At 46.7% G+C, this 16,402-nt stretch overlaps 1 long non-coding RNA gene across 1 annotated transcript in view; it reads left to right on the top strand.

Moving 5' to 3' along the window:
* Nucleotides 1-16,402, top strand: part of LOC130859605 (uncharacterized) — a 79,188-nt gene that overhangs the window by 52,407 nt on the left and 10,379 nt on the right. The gene's annotated exons all lie outside the window — the stretch shown is intronic.

Genomic DNA, 16,402 nt, shown 5'->3' with positions numbered 1-16,402 from the left:
ACACATCCCTCTGCTCACATCCCATTAGCGAGAACCTAGTCCCCTGGCCACACCTTGCTGCAAAGGAAGATGGGACATGTGCAGTCTTGTTCGGACTGTCGGTACCAAGTTAATTATCATCTGATACTCTAGGAAGGGAGACTAGATATTAGTGAACAACTTGCCATTTGTGCCACAAGGTGTTTTCACAAAGTGCAGCACAAATGTGAGACACGATGGCAGACAGACAAACCTGGTGATCCACAAAGAGAAAGGATTTATTTTGAATAAATGTGTCCGTGTTGGTGCTGAAAGCCACAGCCTGCACGTACGTGAGTACAGCACCAAAAGTAGCCTTGTCGTCACGTGCAAAGAACAGTGGCATGTTCTCATGAGTTTGGTTTGGTTGTTACAAATCTTCCATCTTCTTCCGAGAGGAGAGGCAGTGGTCAGTCAGATGTGCCGCTGCATCACAACCGTAAGAGGGACAGCGAGGTGGAGGGTGGGGGGAGACAGGCGCACCAGACTTGGTCACTTGTGACTGGACACACCCCTTTTTAAGTGATCAGCCTCTCTTGTCACATTTTCTGCTGGCGGGGGCACATCATGGCTGGTATCTGCAGTCGTCCCCCATGTTTGTCTTCCCCGTCTTCCTGGGTACAGGACTAGACTATTTTCCCACCCCTCCTTGCACGTCGGTGTGGTGGTGTGATCAGGTTCTTTCCAATGGAATCTGAGCACTGTGTGTCGTTCCCAGGCATAGACCTAAGGCTGTGGGTGCCCCTCCAATACTTTTTCTCTCTTCGCCCCATTTGCACTGTTGACTTAGAGGCAATCTAGCCTTGACCAAATAGACAACAGTGATGCCCTACAGGGTGGCAGAGTGATAACCTGAAAGGAACATGGGTCCATGATTGAGCGTGTAGACCAGAGCTGCCCACCAGCCTGGTATGCTCACCTCTGACTGTCACAGACAGCAATGATCTTCTTTGTTCTCTGCTCCACTGTGTTGTCAGGTCTTTTGGTTATAGCAGCCTGGCCTTTAAGTTTGACTAATACACACTACACACATGATCTTTTCTCCCTCCCAAGTGTAGGACCATGGATAGGAAATTATCCATCAGGACTGCATGCTCTAATTCCATCAGCACAGGAATGAGCTTGCTCTTCATGATGTACCTCACACACACTTCTGTCCAGCTTTTTCAATTGCATGCTTAAAAAAAAATTCTACAAAAAATAATTCACAAGAGCAATAAAAAGTTAGAGACCGTGGAATAAGCATTTTAAAAGAAATGTACAAAATCGATGAAGAAAATGGTAATAGTTTTTTTTAAAGCTCTTTGTTAGAATATAATTGCTTTACACTGTTGTGCCAATTTTTGAGGTACACCAAAGTGAATCAGCTGTATTTATACACATATCCCCATGTCCCTACCTCCTGCGACTCCCTCCCCTCCCCCTGTCCTGGCCCTCTAAGGCATCACCCATCATCGAGTTTATCTCCCTATGTTATGCAGGAACTTCTCACTAGCTATCTATTTTACATTTGGTAGTGTATATATGTCTATGCTACTCTCTCACTTCGTCCCAGCTTCCCCTTGGCTACCCCCCTGCTCCTGTGTCCTCAAGTCTGCTCTCTACATCTGCATCTTTATTCTTGCCCTGTCACTGGGTTCATCAGTACCATTTTTTTTTTTAGATTCCATATATATGAGTTAGCATACGGTATTTGTTTTTCTCTTTCTGGCTTACTTCACTCTGTATAGTAGACTCTAGGTCCATCCACCTCACTACAAATAACTCAATTTCATTCCTTTTTATGGCTGAGTAATAGTCCATTGTATATGTGTGCCACATCTTCCTTATCCATTCATCTGTTGATGGGCATTTAGGTTGCTTCCATGTCCTGGCTATTGTAAATAGTGCTGCAATAAACATTATGGTACATGTTTCTTTTTGGATTATGGTTTTCTCAGGGTATATGCCCAGTAGTGGGATTGCTGGGTCATATGGTAGTTCTAATTTTAGTTTTTTAAGGAACCTGCAAACTGTTTTCCATAGTGGCTGTACCAGCTTACATTCCCACCAACAGTGCAGGAGAGTTCCCTTTTCTCCACACCCTCTCCAGCATTTATTGTTTCTAGTTTTTTTGATGATGGCCATTCTGACTAGTGTGAGGTGATGCCTCATTGTGGCTTTGACTTGCATTTCTCTAATGATTAGTGATGAGGAGCACCTTTTCACGTGTTTGTTAGCCATCTGCATGTCTTTAGAGAAATGTCTATTTAGGTCTTCTGCCCATTTGTGGATTGGGTTATTTGCTTTTTTGGTATGAAGCTGCATGAGCTGCTTGTATATTTTGGAGATTAATCCTTTGTCAGTTGCTTCGTTAGCAGATATTTTCTCCCGAAAATGGTAATAGTTTTTGAGGTACATAAGAGATCTGACTAAACTTAGAGACATACCATGCTATGAAAGACTCAATTGTGAAGAACTACATTCTGTGCAAATTAATTTGTAAGTGTTGTCATTCTATTAAAATTACTATGAGATTGTTTAGGGACTGTGATAACAATAACTTAAGGTTATAGGAAGAATAAATGAAAGAAAATAACCAAGCAAATATAGAAAAATAAGAATTTTAGGGAACGCTTTTCCTGCCAAACATCAAAATTATTAAAGCACTACAATATAAAGCACTTTTTTTTTTAAATTATAGCTAGCATTTTTTTTTTAATATATCTATTTATTTATTGGCCGTGTTGGATCTTTGTTTCTGCACACGGGCTTTGTCTAGTTGTGGCAAGCAGGGCTACTCTTCGTTGCAGAGTGTGGGTTCCTCATTGCCATGGCTTCTCTTGTTGCAGAGCACGGGCTCTAGGTGCATGGGCTTCAGTAGCTGTGGCATACAGGCTCAGTAGTTGTGGCACACAGGCTTAGCTGGTCCACAGCATGTGGGATCTTCCTGGGGCAGGGATCTAACCTGTGTCCCCTGCATTGGCAGGCGGATTCTTAACCACTGTGCCACCAGGGAAGTCCTATAAAGCTCTTTTAAATCAATCTGCTATTGTTTCAAGAACAGACTTACAAATTAATAGGTATAAGATAGAAGATCTGGTAATTGTATAAACATGCACACACGTATATATGAATTTTGTACATTATAAATGTATGCTTTATAAATATAAAGCATAAGAAAAGGTTACACTGCTCAATTCATAATCATAGGATGATAATTAGTTGGCTAAGTAGAAAAAAACGTATATATTTATTCCATAAACTATAGGACTGACTTTTTAAAGGAAACTTTTTGTTTTGGCTGCATTGGGTCTTCGTTGCTGCGTGCAGGCTAGTTGCGGCAAGTGGGCGGCAACTCTTCATTGCGAGGCACCAGCTTCTCACTGCGGTGGCTTCCCTTGTTGTGGAACTTGGGCTCTAGGACTCTTGGGCTTCAGTAGTTGTGGCTCACGAGGTTAGGTGCTCTGCAGCATGTGAGGTCTTCCTGGACCAGGGATCAAGCCCATGTCCCGTGCATTGCCAGGCAGATTCTCAACCACTGCACCACCAAGGAAGTCCAAGGAAACTTTTTAAAATAAAGAAAATACAGGTGAATATTGATAAGATCTTGCAGTGAGAAAGCAAAGGAAGAAATCATAAAAGAAATGCTGATAGATTTGACTACCTAATAATTTAAAATTTTAAGTTAAAAAAAAATAAGAACACGTAAAAGATAGTTAAGAACTTTGGGGAAAAAACCAGCAAATAAATAAAGAGCCTTTATATACAAGAGCTCTTCAAATCAATAAGAAAAAACCTCCTTAATAAAAAATGGACAGGGCTTCCCAGGTGGTGAAGTGGTTAAGAATCCGCCTGCCAATACAGAGGACACGGGTTCGATCCCTGCTCCAGGAAGATCCCACATGCTGCGGAGCAACTAAGCCTGTGCGCCAAAGACAAAAACAAACAAACAAAAAATGGACAAAGGACCTGATCAGACAATTTGTAATAGCAAATAAATGTATGAAAACTCCAACTTCAGTAATGCTCAAGTAAAGGGTAATTAAAGTAACAATGTATATAGGCCTTCATTGATCACATTGCCAAAGATTTTAAAAGTTATCATATCCAGCAGTGAAATGGAAATTCTTACACATACAGAGTTGTAATTTATCAGGCCCTTTCTGGGCAAATTTGGCAATGTGTGTAAAAACCTTTTACATATTTATATTCTTTGATTCATTACACTTCTAGGAATTTATTGTATGGACATGACCAGAGGTCTCCTAAGATTTATGTGTTAATCATCATACTATTAATAAAAGAGAAAAATAGTCAAAAAGAACCACAAAAGATATTGTTTAAATACATTATGATTGGTGCACATGGTGCAATTTTATTGTCATTACAGAGTTATGTTTTTGAAAAAAATATAATGAAGTCGGGGAATTCACCCACTACCACAATAAGTCAAACAAAACAGGATGTACAGTGGCCTACAGGCCTTGCGTAATCTGATCCCCCCCACTCAACTCCTGTTCTGACCCATCTGCTGCACTCTGCCCCTCACCCACTCTGCTCCAGCTACCCTGAGCCCTGAGTGTCCTTCCAGCACGCCCAGTGGTTGTGGCCCCAGGACCCTGCACTTGCTCTTCACTCTGCCTGAAATACTTGCACAGCTGCTTCTTCACAGCACAGCTGCCTCTGGTTGAATCTTATCTTGTCAGCCACGTCATCCCTGCCTTTTCCATATGAAAATAGTACCCACTCCTCAGCCCACCCACTGCCACCCCATCCTTTCTGTCCCCTATCCTGCCTTATTTTTCTCTATGGCACTTATAGCTTCCTGGTACATGACATATTTTCATATTTATTTATTTCTTGTCTGTTTTTCCGTGAGAAGTGCCAGCTCCATGAAGACCAGGAACTTGTCTGTTTTGCTCATTGCGGTATCCCCAGCACGTGGTTGTACACATCAATAAATAGTTGTGAGAGAATAAAGTATCTAACTATATCAACAATATTATATGACTTTTATACAAAAATCTTAGGCGATAGGCAGATATAGTTCAAAAGGATAAGAAAGTGGTACACCAAATATTAACTGTGGTTTTCTTGGGTGGCCAGCTTCCTGATTATTTTGATTATTGCCTCATACTCTCTGTGTTTTTGCAACTTTTTGCCATAAGCATGTATCATAATAAGTGAGAAACCCACATATTGTAGTTAATTTAAAATCCCATGATTTGCAAAAATCAACTAATACCTGAGCTGACCAAACATTCCAAAGTGTAGAACAATTCCGGTTTTTAGAAGTTCTCACTTTTTCCATTTTACAAATCTGGTGACTCTGCCACAAGGGTCTATCTTGTCAGCCACTGCCTCCTGGTATGTCCTTCCTCTGCCTTTCCCACGTCAACAAGCACCTTGGTGGTGTGGAATTTCTCTGGGGGCACTTCTCAGTTAACAAAAGGAACGTACTACTCTCTACAGCCACTGTCCTCAGGCCAGCGCCAGCTCAGGGATTGCCAAGACTTCTTCCTCCTCCTCCTCCTCCCAGCGCAGCCTCTTCCTTGAGTTCCTGCATTGCCAGGTGCCTGGAGGCCTGGGGGAGTGGCCTTTCACAGGGCCCCTAGCCTCCAAGGGGAAAGGAAGGTTACTTGAGGGTAATCATTGAAAACTGAGGAGCCTGATTTGGGATGACTGGCTTGTGATCCTCTTAAGAGACCTCACGCCAGTGCCTACCTCCAGAATCCCTCCTGCGTAGGGATGGGCAGTCGCCCTCTGGGAAGCCGTGTCCCCGCAGTCATGTTGACCAGCAGGGGGCTGAGCTGTAAGATTCTTTCCTTAGAAGGAGGGCGACTCGGTCTCGGTCCCAAACCTTAGAGCTCTCTTTACTTGTATTCTCATGTGTCGCTCTGGCCTGGAGTATCTAGCTGCACACGGTGAATGAAAGGTCCTCACCCACATGAACAGGCACTATTGTTTCACTTCTCACAGCGCCTCACTTACTTAAAAATAATTATCCAAGTACAAAGCGCAGCCGTGCTTGGAAACCGGAAGCACACCCTTGATGACTAATGGGTGCACAGGCCTGGGCTTGAAGGAAGGAGTCATCAGGGCATGCCTGCTCCTCCCCAGGACCCCAGTGGTGGTGAGCATTTTTAAGGTGACCTGGATGACGTTCAGTTATTATTTGTAGACTCAGTGGGGAGGGCTCGTGGGCCATGGGAAGCCCTCGGCAGGCAGGGACAGCACTGGCTTTGTGTGAGCAAACATGACTGTGTGCTGGATGGTGGGAGAGAGCGCCCCGCCCCGGGACTCCACGTAGGCCAGCAGCTCCGGCCGCCTGTCTAGGAGGAGGGCCTTCTCCTGCTGGCGCCTTAAATATGGGTTACAAGAGTGGTAGTCGTACCTTCTTAGAACGTGCAGCAATGGGCTTAGCAGTCCTTGGTATTTCTGGACCACCGCTGCCCTGGAAAGAACCTAAAACCGCATCGATTGTCCTAGGTCGGTCTCTACTGTCATTTAAAAATCCCCAAGCCCCCGAATTGGTCCCACCCTCTGTGCTTTCTGAACATGCTGGGCTCAGAAACATATCACTCCCCGTACATGAGTTATCTAGTCCCGTGTCTGTTTCCCCTCCCAGACACCGTGTCGTACGTGTGTCAGTCCAGTATGTGGCACACAGGAGGTGCTCAGTCAGTATCTCACACACCTATTTTTGGAGTCTGTCTTTGAAAGTTCTTTTTAAAACATTCCACAAAATGCTGATTCCTTGGAAATTTTTTCATCTATGGCAAGACTCGTGAGGATACTTCTTGGGTTTTGTCTATTTCTGAGCCTTCAAATGCTGAATGGGGGTGGGGTGGGTCTCTAGGGTATCAGGGACACTCAGTGCCTCAAAAGGGATTTGTTACTATTATTTGATAGAATGATTGTCACAATGAAAATCTCTTACACGTGTCTGACGTGTCAGGATTTAAAGCCCTTTCAATTTCCTTATCACCTATGACGATTTCTGATTTCTAAGGCATGATCTAAGGCATATTTAAAAATCTTATAAAAATCAGATACCTTTGTGATTTATCTGGAAGCCTTATTTTTAGAATCAAGCACCATTCTGCATTCATTCGACGCATGTTTACTGCATATCCATTACGTGCCGGGCATTGTATAAGGCACCGAAGATACGGAGGTGGAAGGCCACAGATTCCTGCTCAGATTAGAGGCATTGATACGAAGTGACGAGGGCTGTAATAAAGACATCATTAAAGGCTGTGGGTAGTCACGGGAAGGAGTGCTTGATTCTGACTGGAGAGAAGTGGGGGGACGAGGACGAGGACGAGAGTGCTACTGTGAGCAATATACAGCGCCTGCCGTGTGCCCGGCTTTGTTCTGGGTGCTTTGCACACATGCACTCCCTTGATCCTCACAACCACCTTATGAGGTCGGGGCCCTTATCACGTTCATTTTACAGATGAGAAAACTGAGGCAGGCAGAGATTAGGTAAATTGCTCAATATTGTACCAGTACGTAAGTGGTGGGGATTCTCTCCTGTTTCTTGGGTTTCTGGACCGAATAGCAACGATACCACTGGCAAAGGACAGGGTCTTCTGTTCTTGCCAAAACCCGTTTTCCTCGGCCCCCCCTCCTGAGATGCAGCCCACGTATTTCTTGAGCCAGCCCTTGAGCTTGGCAGTACATCGAGGGCCTTCCTGTCCAGGTGGTGAGCCTGGTTTGCGGCCCTGGCCCCAGTACCAGCCCACAATGGATAAAGACATCCCTGGGCTAGGCCTCTGATCTTGTCCGTCCTCGGTGATCGACCTCTGAGCCTAAGGTTTCCCACCTGTGCAGTGGTGGGGGGACAGCTGGATCCGTGCCTCTGTGGCTCACACGCTGGCTCCTTCTTGCTCAGCCACCCCTCATCCAAGAGGAGGCCTTCGAACCACACAAATGCTGAAAACGAGCCAACCTGGAAGCCTGTGGAGTTCCCCGGCATGATTGGAGTCTTTGTTTTGCTGCCGGGGGGCGGGGGGCGGGGGCCCCTTGGCAGGGAGGGGCCCGGGGCTTCAGTGCCCCGAGCAGACGTCTGCCTTGGAGATTTCCTCCGCCGTGCTGTCAGCTTTTCCTTCCGAGGCTGACGCGAATGGAGTTGGAAGCAGCCGCTTCACGGGAACAGCAGTTGGGATGGGCTGGAGGACTGGCAGGAGGACTGGACGTGGGCTTCGCCCCGGGCTGCGTCCCTGGGGTACCCCTCCGAGAAACCTCCGGGCCCACAGCACGCTCTCTGTTTACTCAGGGCTTTCCTCCCTGAACCCGCTGAGGAAACAGCTTTGTAAGGAAAGGGAAAACGTACGGGTTTAGGCAAGGCACTCATTGGGCCTGACGGAGTCCAAGTGGCTGCCTACAAATTGCCTCCCACCTCAGGGCCAAGAGCGGCACAGAGCGCAGCGCGGTTCCTGCCCCGCCTGGGCTTAGGGCCAGCTGTGGGCTCCGCCGCTCCGGAGTGTCCGCTGCCGCCTGGGCACACCTGCTGCCGTGTAGGGAGGGCCACTCAGTCTTCCACGCCTTCCGGGCCCCTTAAGTCGTGTCTCAGAGGAAGAAATTTGCCTTTTTTATGGAAGAACCATCAGTCTCTTCACTCTCTTTACTCCACCTCACCCTTATCCTTGGTGGAAGGGGTTTTTAAAGCATCAAATACATCGAAATTATACTGCGTGAGGTTATAATAGTAGCAAGAGAGAGGTTTGTCTAATGAGGGCTCCACTTGGAAAAAGAATTCATGCAGCTCTTTCAGAATGAAGGGCAGGCTCCAGAGGCCTCATGGCTCCAGGCTTTGGTGGAGCTGGTGATGGGGTGAGTGGACAGGTACAGGCAGAGGGTAGAAGGAAGGAGGGAGGGAAATTGAGGAAGCAGGAACTTAGTCACAGTCAGAGTGTGACTCTGCAGGGTCTGAAGGGTGACTCACTTGGAAGTAGATGATTTTATCATCCTCTGGACTCTCAGCTACAAGAAACATCAGAGTCTCTGGAACTGGATTGTGGGAGGATAAAATCGCCTGGCCTGCTTTGATGCAATGGCCAAATATCTCCTGTGCGCCAGCACCACGCTTCCCGCTGTAGAGGGACCTGGGGGTGCTGAGTGGGTAGCGATCGATCCAAGAACGAGAAATAGCCTCTTGTGGGTGGTGAGCGGGGAGGGGGCATCACGGGGGAGGCAGGGCTTCCCATCCTTGCGAGGTGGCAGGACAGAAACGGAACGGGACTGGGCGCGGGGCCAGGACACAGCATTCCAGAGCCGGCTTTTCAACCCGGCTGTAGTAAGGTCTCTGAGGGAAAACCTTTCCCTGCCTTGAGATCCTCCTTCCTACCAGGGATTACTGGCCCCCGATCAGTCAGCACCCAGGGCTCCAGGCTACACTGAAGGGCCTGGTCAGTCTGGGTTTGAGGGCTCAGGGACTTCTCTGGGCTCTGGGCTCTTTGGCATCTTGGCAAAGACGCACCTGTTATACGCATACACTGAGTAGTAAGGGAAACTGAGGGAGACCCAGACCCTTTGCTGGAGAGAGTTCCAGCTGAGCAGAGGGCAAGTGGCTGCAGAGCACACAGGTGCTAGGCGGGGCTCAAGCGTGTGGCCCCGCTCTGAGGGGTGCGGTGCGTGTCCACATGGCTTCAGAATGCCTGGTAAACCACCCCAGCTCTGATGTCCAGGTCTGCAAATTTCCTGGTCCCTCCTCCAGGGACTTCCACTATATACAACATCATATGACCTGGACTGTTTTACCCAAGACTAACCCCCACCCCACCCTATCTTGTTTATTTGACCCTCTTTCCCATGGGCACATTAAACCTCCTAAGAATGTGTTTGCTTTTTTCTCCCCCACCTTTGTAAGTATTTAAAAAATGTTCTCCTTTTTGTTTTCTCCTTCAAGAATTTTATAGGAAAGAAAGATGGTAGGATGGTTGGTAGAGATGCTGCGAAAAGCAGGACTGGCTGGGCAGTGGTAATGTCAGGGGATTTAGAGGAAGAAATGCTTCTCTTCCCTCATCATTGCACCCAGGAGAGAAATAGTTTTCGCCATCCTGAGAAGTGTTGGACCTCAGCAGCAAAATGCATTCATACGCAGTTATATTCACAAGAAGATTTTAAACATAATCAAGAATTACACACAGGCATTTTGAAACCAGGGAAAGGTGTCAGGGGTTGATCTTAGACAATTGCAGCAGCATTTGGCATGGGGCCTACTGTGTCCAAGGCATCTGGATGTCAGCTGCCGTCGACAGCATCCAAGGGGAGGACCCACAGGGGAAGAGCTTTTCTCAGGTTGAACAGTGGTCCTTAGGAGTCACTGCTTTATTCTGCTTTAGCAAGACCAGTATTGTCATATTCTCTCACGCTGTAGACTGTTTAGAATTTACAAAATGCACTTTTAGAATGTCACTTAATGTGTGCTCTGATAATACATTATTCCATTTCTAGGTTTGCTTGTTTTTGAGATCTGGGCATGTTTAACTCAAATTCTCTGTGTAGAGCCTGTGTTAAGGCCTTTGGTACTTAGCATATTTGTTTATTTATTTATTTATTTGTAATTTATTAATTTTTAAAATAAATTTATTTATTTATTTTATTGGCTGTGTTGGGTCTTTTTTTGCTGTGCGCGGGCTTTCTTTTTAGTTGCGGTGAGTGGGGGCTACTCTTCGTTGTGGTGCACAGGCGCCTCATTGCCGTGGCTTCTCTTGTTGCGGAGCACAGGCTCTAGGCATGTGGGCTTCAGTAGTTGCAGCACATGGGCTCAATAGTTGTGGCTCACGGGCTCTAAAGCTCAGGCTCAATCGTTGTGGCACGTGGGCTTAGCTGCTCCGCGGCATGTGGGATCTTCCTGGAGCAGGGCTCGAACCCGTGTCCCCTGCCTTGGCAGGCGGATTCTCAACCACTGCGCCAGCTAGGAAGCCCAGCATATTTATTTTTTATTTCCAACTGGAAAAGTCTTAATAATGGAATCCTTTCCCTTCTTTCCTTTCCTTCCCTTCCCTTCCTTCCCCTCCCCTCCCCTCCCCTCCCTTTCCTTTCCTTTCCTTTCCTTTCCTTTCCTTTCCTTTCCTTTCCTTTCCTCTTTCCCACCCTTTCACCATCCCCTCCCTCCCTCCCTTCCTTCCTTCTTTTTTTCCATCCTTTCTATATTCTTTTTGTCAAAAAGAAGCCTTCTCAGTGTTAAATTTTCAGCACAATAGTTACATTTTCCATTGCCACGTTGTACTTGGAAGATGTATACCTTGATCCTGCCCCTACTTTCAAACACACTTGGCAGCAACCATAGCTCAAGTCCTTATCATCGCTCCCTTTTATTACTGTAATTATATAACTGCTTTTCTTATCTCCACTCTTATTCCCCTTCTTACCCATCAACCATACAAGTTGTCAAACAGAACTTTGAAAGGACAGGTCTAAGAAAGTTGACAACACACAGGCCAGGGTATGTGGAAGTGAGCCATCTCAGATATGCTGTGGGTGTGAATGGGTGCCCCCTTTGAAGGGCAGGATGGTTATGTCTATCAGAGCTACAAGAACAGACACACTTTGATTCAAAGTTCCACTTCCAGGAATTTATCCTATAAACATCCTTGTACATGCAAGGATATATGTGTGAGGATGTCAATTACGGCATTGTTTACAACAATAAGATGTTGGAAACAAGCTGAAAGACCATTGGTAGGCGCTATTGAAATGAATGATGGTAACTGCATGATGGCGTTTGTAAGGACCATTTGCTGATTGCTATTCTAGAATCCATTCCCTTTTGTCCCTTCTAATGATGGGCTGCTGTTGATCCCAGCCCCATCTCTAGGGGTGGACCCAACTGGTGGAAGCCAGTCAGTCCATCATGTTTCCCTGGTCTCAGGACTGTTTCATGGGAAATAAAATCGTGTCCAATCAGAATGAATCGGAATGAATATGAGGCTTGGAACAGCTGCAGCTGAGGGGCAAACCTGGAGCTCCCAGGAGACCTGATACTGGACCCGGAGGCAGGAGCTAACCCAGGGGAGTGTGACTGGCGGGTGGAGCCTACCAAAGTCCAGCAGGGTGACATGCTGAAGCTGGGTGAGTGCCCTTTCGATTTTGGTTTTATTTCAGCTGGTTAGAGGTAAGTTGTCTTTCACGTGCAACCACAAGGATCGTAGGCGCTAAAGAGTGCCAAATAGCCAGGAAAGAAAATGAGGTAGATAGATCTATTTTTGTCCAAGTGGAATTATCTCTGTGATGCTTTGTAAAACGAAGGTGTTGTTCAATGAATATAGAATGTATTTCCTTCCACATAAATAAAAGACTGTGAGAATGAATGAGTGCGTGTGTGTGTGTGTGTGTGTGTGTGTGTGATGTGTATAAATGGTCACGCAGTATCTTTGAACAAATTAGGAGGGGGTGCCTCCTCTGGTATATGCAGCCCCATGTGGGGGAACAACGCGGCAAGCAAGTGTGCGGTGGGCTCATCCCCTGGGCTGGATGGCTCCCCGCGGTATACGACCTGCACAGCCATATGCTCTGACCCTTTGTATATATGCTTGTATCTGATATTTCTGGTATAAGATACACGCAAAACTAGAGAGAGAGGTTGTTTCTGGGAAAGGAAGACTCAGAGTTTGGTGATAGTGGGTAGAAAGGAGGCCGCTCCTTCTGTATTGCTCTTGGAGAGTATTTGAATTTTGCTACCGTGTTCACAAATTACTTTTCAAAACTAATTCATTTAAAGAAACAAATAAGGAAGCAAAGAAGACATGGGTTTGATCTTAGGTACTGACTTGCTTGGAAAAAAAAAATCTTCAACGAATCCTCCTGGAGAAATTGCAGATCCTTTAGCACATAATGCAAAGGTTACAGTCAGCCTCAGCGGCCTCCTAGCCTTGCCCCTGGCCACACCCTTCCTGCACCCCGCGCTCCAGCCAGGGTGTGATGGTGCTTCATCTCACCCAGCGTGCTCGGTGGCGCCCTGGCCTTTGCACGTGCTCCCCTCTCTGCTCTTCCTCGTGCTCCACTCAGGGCACTACTGTCATCCTCTGGGGCCTTCCTTCTTGGGTACGCCCACAGGGCTTGGTGGTGCCTTTCCCTTTCTTGCTACCGATCACCTTTTATTGTAATTATTTGTTTACACTTATACTACCTGCTATTCTGTGCGTGAGCTCTTTGAGGGACCCGTGTCTGCCTGGACCTAGGACAGTCACTGCTTGTGACATGATGGGAAGAGGCACCCCGTAGCTGTCCCATGAACAAAAAGAGGTGGGTTCAGGTTCCAGCTGTCTTTTTACTGAACTCTTCAGTCCCTTTCAGAGTTCTTTTCTCTTGTGGCTGTAAATTCTTATCTGCTCTTTGTCTCCCTGCTCTGTAGCAATTAGCCAGGTTATAGCAGAGCTAGAGTTCCCAGCCCAGCCTAGATTGCATTTCCTCACTCTTAGCAGCTGGGAGGATTCCTCTTTCACTTCACCCAAGATGCATTTGAGATTCACAGCAGATTCCGATGACCTGCTCTTTGTCTGCCTTGACAGGCACAGTCTGTCATAAAGTGTTCATCCAGTTCAGAAAAATTTAAAAGCTGGGGGAGAACTGAAGAGTGAAAAGGGAATTTGTAGAAATATAGTCGGTCACTTGGGCACCTGTCCCATTCAGCAGTCTGCTCTCTCGGGAAGCCAGGTCACCTGGAGACGTGTACAGGAGCTATTTCCATGGAGCCAACACTCCTGTTAAATACTCCCCAAGCCCAGGAGAAATCTGCCATCTGCACATAAAATCAGCGAGGCAGAGTCTTTCCAGGAAAGAGACGCAGTGGGGCAATGGTGTGTTCCTCCTTCGTGCAGAGACGCTGGCGGGGCTCGCCCCCGGGGAGCTGCTGGCCCACCCCTGGCCCTGGCCCTGCTGGGGCATCACTGGGGCCCAGGAAGGACCTGGCTGGCTGCTGGCTGCTGGCTGCTAGTGAGGCACAAGGAAACTGGTGAGCCACCAGCTCTATTTCTGGTTTCCACCTTCAAGAGCAATGACTGGTTGAGGGTGTCAGCCGCTGGGGTCTGGGGAGGATGCAGTATCTGAGGTGTCGGACAACAGATTCTGGGCTGTTGCTAGCCTGTGTTGTGTCTTTGCATGAATCAGAAAAAAATGCCCTCTCTGGGCTGACCCAGTTTCACACTAGGGCAGAAGGCTTGCATTTGGAGGCACGTCTGTCCAAAGAAAGAGTGCTCGTTACTCTGGGTGGTCACGGCCCCCTGCCAGGCACCTAGATCTCAACATCCACTTGCCTTTTCATCTGGGAGCCATTAGGCAGCACAGGAACCACATGGCCATACTTGTGGCCTAGAAGGTATAGCTCTGGGGGTGTTTAGAAAGGAGAGGTGAGAGAAAAGTGAATTGATTATTCAGGGTTGCTTTTTCAAAGTGTGGAACTCCCTATCAGAATCTCCTAGGCACTTGACAAGAGTGCATATTCCTGGGACCTGCCTCAGAACAACTGAATTAAACTCTCTGAAGGGTGGGGCCCAGCAGTCTGGATATTTAACCAGCCCCATAGAAGATTCTAATGCCCCCAAAACTTAAGAACTGCTGGTTTAGCAACGGTTGTGTCAGCGGTCCTTGGGAACTGTGTGTTTGGGAATGCAGAACTCTCTGACTGGACAGAAACAGAGTGTGCATTCTCAGCTCTGCAGTGTCATCTCCTCGTGTGTCCTTGAGGTCCTGAAGGCTGCTCCTCTGAGGTTTGGGGCTGATGTCATTGTTTTTCTTGGCACCACTGCTTGGTTGTTTCCAAAAAAACACTTTTGAAAGTATCAGCTTTTAGGATAAAAACTCTAGGAATCTTGAAACAAAGAGTGGGTAGAACTCAAATAATCCCACACTTGTCCTTTCTCCTTGGCCTCAGGCTTTTTTCCTGCCTTTTGGTCCTGTGGCAGAGAACGTTTCTGGCTGAGTCATTTCAAGGAAGTCTCCTGGAGACACTGCGTTTCCATTTTAGTTTCAATCTTATATGAAGGTTAAATTACATTGTCCTAAATTCCAAGGGGCTGATCAGTTTGCTTTGTTGAACTGGTGTTTCTGTCATTTGAGTAATCCTTGAAGTATGATGCGATTGGCCCGTAATCTGGCCACCTTTCTTTCATTTAGGGAGTTTCACTGGAACAGAATTTTAGCTGAGCCCACACGTGCTTACTTGCACCTTATGTTATAGACACCCATTGCTTTGGGACACGGGGAGGCACTCATACACCCAGCGGCCCTCCTTGGGGGATGAAGTCGTTCGTAGACACAGTTCACTGCTATTGATGGAATTTGTTTGTGTCCCCTCAAAATTCATCACCCTAATCCCTAGTGTGATGGCATTAGGAGGTGGGGCCTTTGGGAGGTGATTAGGTCGTGAGTGTAGAGCCCTCATTAATCGGATAAAAGACACCCAGAGGACTCCTTTAACCCTTCTGCCGCGTGAGGATATAGTGAAAAGATGCCTATGGATGAACCAGGAAGCAGGCAATCACTGGAGACTGAATCTGCCAGTGTCTTGATCTTGGACTTCGCAGCCTCCAGAACTGTGAGAAGTAAATGTTTGTTGTTTAAGCCACCTAGCCTTACCCAGTGATATTTTTGTTATAGCAGCCTGAATGGACTAAGGCATTCACATTGTTGCCCTTGTGCTGAGCACAGTGCAAGATGCACTAGTGTGTGGGATTGAGACCATGCCCTGCCTTCAAGGAGTTTAATCTAGACTCCCACAGTGCCATAGAGTAGCCACCAGCCTCCTGTGGCTCTTGAGCACTTGAAATGTGCAAATGGAGATGTGCTGTAAGTGTAAAATACACACCAGATTTCAAAGCTTTGTAGGAAAAGAAGTGCATATGAAGTATCTCATTAACAACTGTTTTATATTGGTTACATGATGAAATCATATTTTGGATATATTAGATTAAATAAAACTTATTAACATTAACTTCACCTATCTGTTTTTACTTTTTTAATGAGGCTGCTAGAAAATTAAAAATTACACATATGGCTTGCATTATATGATTATTGGACGGTGCTCTCTAGAGGGCGAGAAAAACAAGTATAATTGACGATCATGAGGAAATATAATTATTGTTGGGATAGGAGAAGGACAGGGCAAGCTAGGAACAGTTTGAAAGAGCCGTAACTTAGCCTTGGGAGCTAGGGGAGGTCTTCTAGGAGGAGGTGATATCTAATTAAGACTCAAAAGCTGAGTAAGAGTGAGGTGCACATTTGAGATGGTGATGGGTGTTGGAGGTGTATTCTGGGAGCTGTAAGCAGTTCATCAAGGCGGTAGCTGAGTTGGGGGGGGAGTGGGCAGAGATAGGCTAGAGAGGGAGGGCGGGGTCAGGATGTTGGGGGGGACACTCTGCTTCTTTCTGCGAGGGAGAGCTGTGACCTCCTTTTC

The sequence above is a fragment of the Hippopotamus amphibius genome, chromosome 8 (genome assembly GCF_030028045.1).
Source record: "Hippopotamus amphibius kiboko isolate mHipAmp2 chromosome 8, mHipAmp2.hap2, whole genome shotgun sequence".
Taxonomy (NCBI): domain Eukaryota; kingdom Metazoa; phylum Chordata; class Mammalia; order Artiodactyla; family Hippopotamidae; genus Hippopotamus; species Hippopotamus amphibius.
This window is presented reverse-complemented; position numbering and strand designations above follow the sequence as displayed.